Genomic DNA, 5,591 nt, shown 5'->3' on the forward strand with positions numbered 1-5,591 from the left:
TCAACAAATACTTGAGTAGTAGAAATGTTAGAGCAAAGGGGAAGACGGGAGTGAGTATCCCAAAATCCTGTGAGGGACATTAAATTCTTAGTCACCTGTTTTCAGTTATGACAAAGCAACATTAAAGTCCATTTTCATTACATCTTGGATAAGGGTCTGAGGGATCTCCTCAGCTGGTTTGAGCTTTGGGTTAGATGGTAATAGGACCTGGTGGGACCCAGTGTGGTCACTGACAGAAGAAGATAGGAATGAGTGGGTGGAGAGGTACGTGAGTACCTGCTACCTCAGCAAGGGCGAAGTGGTCGTAGGACCAGCGGAGGTTTAGGTTTTTGATCTAGTAATTGGAGGGGATAAATCAGGGTGCTTAAATGGGAGTGACAGCAGAGAGTCTGGAGCAGAAGGCTGAGGTTGAGGATCTATTCGAGAAGCATAGTTCAGGATGTGAGTGAAGGAGGGAAAAGGCTTCCACATAGGGGAATCTCCTTTCACCCTTTTGAGCACTTGTAGAAGTTAAAAAGTACATGCAGAATTTGAGGATCTAGAGACTCCTCTGGGGGCCATCTGTTGTGGTTACCTAATTGGTAATATGGCCAAGGATGTGTACTGAATTTGATGAAGCGTTTGGCTTCCATTAGGAAGCCCCTGTATGCTCACATCCCCATGACATACAGAAGAAGTCGGCTTTTCCCCCACACAGCCGTGACTGTTTGTGGCTTTGATAGTCCACCGGGCAAATGTAGTAATCTAGGCTAGGCAAACTGCATCTGGCTCTTGTGTCCCTACATCCATAATGTTTGTTTTCATTATCTATGTTACGGAAGGGATTTAATGGAATTTTAGTGGGATCCTCTTCATCAGGGATACCCTAATAGGAAAGACCTATAGCCAGCTGACAAATGTCTGTATGGAGAGATGGCCACCAGTTCCCTAAGGGGGTTGTATGCAAGATAGATTATACTTCTTTTCCAGTAGGATTTGTGATCACCCATCACGGCTGAACGGACTGAGGAGGGTTAGGACTACTGGTGGCCAATGGGAGAGTCTAAAGCCTAATCCACATGGCGAATATGCAATTTGAAAGGGTATCCAGTCTTTTCTAGTTTCCTGCCAGAGTCTGGACAGGGCACAGGCTTGAGATGAGAGGCATGGATCCAGGAAGTGATTTCTTCTACTTTTACCACTGTAGGTGTTATAAGTAGCACCTGCTATGGTCCTTTCCAGCGGGATTCCAGAGATGACACCTGATGACGTCTTACGTAGATGAAGTCTCTTACTTGATATCGATGTAGAGTCCCCTCATCCCCAGGATGGTAGGCCTTAGCCAGCTGGTTTCACAGGTATTTCTGAGTTCTTTCAAGAGCTTTAAGTCTGTCAAGCAAGGGGGGTGGAAGGGATCGTTAGGTGTTAGATTTGGGGTTAGGTCCCTTACTGCAGGAGGTGCACAATAGAGAATTTCATAGGGGGTGAGATTACACAAAGAAACAGAGGGAGTATCTCTTGCATGCAACATTGCATATGGCAGAAGCATAGTCCAATCTTTTATTCCGGTCTCTAAGCTTAATTTCGTTAAGGTCTGTTTAATGGTTTTATTCATTCTTTCTACCTGTCCTGAACTCTGGGGTCTATAAGCACAATGTAACTTCCAATTAATCTTCAGGGTCCTGGCTAACCCCTGACTTACCTGGGCCACGAACCCCGGTCCACTATCAGACCCTATTACCTTAGGCAGGCCGTATCTTGGAAAAATATCTTCCAGGATCTTCTTGACAACCATTTGCGCTGTTTCTTTTTTCTTTCTTTTTTTTTTGTGGGGAAGGTTTCAATCCATACTGAAAATGTATCAACAAAGACTAGGAGATATTTAAGTTCATATTTTGCTGGCTTAATTTCAGCAAAGTCCACTTCCCAGAATTGTCCTGGTCTGGTTCCTCATAGGTGCTTTCCTGCAGGAAGCTTGAAAGGGTAATCATTTACGAATATGGACCTGACAGGCTTTTGTTAACCATTCCGTTATTTCATTTTGCTGTGAGTGGGTTAGTTTAAATCTCTGTTCTTGATCCTTCAGGAATGTCTGCAGTTTCTTTGAACCAAGGTGAGTGAGTTGATGTACATTTTCTACTGACATAGTTGGAGCCGTGACTATTGGAATTTTTACTGAAGGATTTAGAAATTCCACTTGGGGGCCTTCATTGTTAAGTTATTTTGGACCGGAGCTTGGTGAGCAGATCTCTGCCCATCAATGGGGCCAGGCATTCTGGGATTACTAGGAAGGAGTGATGGATTTTTCCTTTCCCCAGGTCCATGGTCCTCGTAGTTGTATAAGCCCGATATTTACTGCCGTTAGGCCCTTGAACTAGAGACCTTTTATTTGACAGAGCGCCAAATGGGGCCTTAAGGGCTGAGTATATTGCCCCTGAATCCACTTCAAAGTTTACTGGGGTCCCCTCCACTTCAAGATACCCTGAGCTCGGGGAGGAGATCTGAGCCCCAACTCTCGTAGTCATCCTCCAGAGTCAGAAAGGCTGGCTAATGTGGCTGTCTATTTCTGGGGCACTCTTTGGCCCTGTGTCCTTTTTCTTTACAGTAGGCACATTGATCTGAGGCCAGGGGTGGCCTCTGGCATGGGCCCAGGTATCCCTTCCTGTCTCCCTGTTTCTTAATTTGTGGCCTATTTTTTTTTTTTTTTTTGTGACCAGGACTTTAGTCAACGCCTTAGTCTGTATTTCTTTCGTTTGTCCTCCCTTTGCTCCTTTCTCTTCCTCAGTTTCTCTCTTATAGTATACCTTCTTGGCTTCTCTGACTAAATCTCTCAAAGTCATATCTTGTAATCTATCTAAGCATTGTAACTTTCTTTTAATATCCAGGGCACCTTTCCCAATAAAGGCCATCATGACAGATGCCTTTTGATCTTCTGCCTGAGAATCGAAAGGAGTATATCTCCTATATGCCTCCATAATTCTCTCTAGAAACATAGAGAGAGATTCATCAGGCACTTGAATAATCTCTCTTATCTTTGCCAAATTAGTTGGTCGCCTAGTGGCCACTTGGAAACCCGCTATTAGAGCCTGGCGAAAAGTGCACAGGTTCTCCCTACCTTCAAAGGTGTTGGGGTCCCAGTTGGGTCAGTTCAAGGGAGAGCCGGCTTTGATTATGTTGGGAAGTTGTGTTGGTGGCCAATTGGACTGAGGATAATTTTTCTAGCATGCAGGAGGATTCTCTTTTGTTCCTCTGTCATGAAGAGAGTACTTAGGAGTTGTTGGCAGTCATCCCAAGTAGGCTGGTGTGAAAACATCAATGACTCAACCAGACCTGTGAGCCGGGTGGGTTCCTTGGAAAAAGGGGGATTGTTATTTTTCCAGTTATATAGGTTTGAAGAGAAGAAAGGCCAATAATTGTAGATTTGCATTTATCCCCCATGGCCATCGTCAATCTTTGGCCCATAGGGACCGAAGTGGTGCATCATGGGAGTTCCAGGGTTTTCAATCATTCGCCGCCAGTGAGTTTCTTTAGCCGGGCCAGCTTCCTCTAGTGGAGGAGGGGATGTGTGTGCCACGAGGGAGTTATCTGGAGGGTGCTGGGCTGGCTTAGCTTCCTCCAATGGCAGAGAGGCTGAGTTAGCAGAAGGAGAATCACTTAGAGGGTGTTGTGGGTTAGGGGACGATGGCAGGGGATAAGAAGGGGGAGGAGAGTCCAGTAGAGTCAAATCAGGGAGAATAGATGGTGAATGAGGGGGAGGAGCAGAGGGTTTGAGATATCATGGTGGATGGAGTAGGAGCGGGGGCAGGGGCAAGCAATGGCTTCACCCATAGAGGAAGAGATTTGCAGAGGTCCTATCAAGTTAAGATATATAGCTGTTGATCAGGATAGCTATGTGGCCCCGGCTGAAAGACAATATCTCTGACTTTTTAAATTAGTGGGAAGTAGAATGAGCCTTCTAGGGTCCATCCGAATCCAAAGGTGGGCCATTTTGAGGCACAAAGAGTCTGCCAGGTACAGCGTTTTACTGAAAAAGAAAGATTCTGAGTCCTTAAACGGACTTTGGTCCAGTGATCAAGGGTCAGGGACAGAGGCATTGAAGTGCTCTGTCCTATAATGAAAGGTACACAAACAGTAAAAGCAACGACACAGGACACAGAAAAGACAAGACAATAAAGACAGGCAATGGACGTCCAACACTGAGACCAGGAAAGAGTAGCTGGCAAAATCCAATGGGCTGGCAATACCGAATCTGAAACAAAATATCACTGAGTCGAGGAGACTAATGTTCCTTGATTTCCCGAGTCCTCTGGGGCGTCCCCCAGGGATGTGCCCTGTGTCTCTGTGACACGTCTCTCAGACACCATCAGAGAGAGCTCAGGCTCTTCATAGCCAGCGATTTTGCCACGTCCTAACCTGAAATATGAAACCAGAAAGAGGCGCCTTACTTGCCCCAAGAGAAGCCCCATTGGGTCTCTCGTCCGCCGCTGCCGGAACTCGGTGGAACCTCAATATGCAAAGTTCATGCGAGCTTCAGATGAAGAGACCACCAAGAGACTGTCTCATGCAACAGCAAAGGGTTTATTTGGGGTCCAGCATGGTGGGCCTCAGAGCTCACTTGAATAGAGCAGAGAGCCCTGAGAACAGCTTAAGCAGAGCTTATATACTTTCCTTGGAGAGGGAAGGGAGGGAAATTTACTGATGGGTAAGGGCGAGTGGGCGGTTTGCTGACACGGAGTGAGGGAGTACATTCTGCAATTTGGCACTTGGGAACAGCACATTTTGGAAAAAGATTAGCAAACATTTCTCAACAGAGTTTTGTTAAGCATACAGAAAAACAGGAAGTTAAAAGTACCTAATTTATGAAGCTTTCACTACCGACTATCCCTTTTTGACTGGATGTTCTCTTCTACATTCAATCATCCAAGGTACAAGGTCCTATGTCATTGTATATCGATGTATGTGAGACATCTGTGCAGAACGTAATTCAACACTGCGTATCCCAATCAAGGACCCAATGCCTTTTTGGGCTTCAAAACTTACTTACATTTCTGTTTTCATACATATATTTCACCTATATATTCTTGTACATATCGCAGGTCACCAATACCATTATTCATCCAGCAGAATGATTTCTAACCCATACCAAACATGTTATTAATCATAACCATACACTGTTCCCTCAATCTATCTTTACAGAAGAGCAGGAGAAGAGTTGGTCTTACAATACAGGAATGTAGGGGATCTTCCACCTGCTGAGAACCTCAAAGGTCCATGCAGAAATGATCCCTGGAGAAGATGTAGGCAGCTATGAAGGACCTGAGTGAGCAAAAGTCATCTTCCATGGCAAACAACCTGGTCAGGATAAAGGGTTGTGTCTGAATCAGCTTCTCTTCTTAATGTCGAGAAGATGGACCAAACCAGGCCTGTGTGGAGATCTGTTCCTGGGTGACTATGGTTGATATACCATTCAAACTTGTGAAAGTGTCACAGGAAGCTCTGAAGAGGGGCCATTCTAGATAAAGCAGGAAGTGGCTCACCGGTGGCTCCTGACAACATCACAGTGCTGGCCAAAAAGACCAGATCTGAGACAGGACAGGCTATTTCAGGGGAAC

This window comes from Callospermophilus lateralis, unplaced genomic scaffold (assembly GCF_048772815.1).
Source record: "Callospermophilus lateralis isolate mCalLat2 unplaced genomic scaffold, mCalLat2.hap1 Scaffold_399, whole genome shotgun sequence".
Taxonomy (NCBI): Eukaryota; Metazoa; Chordata; class Mammalia; order Rodentia; family Sciuridae; genus Callospermophilus; species Callospermophilus lateralis.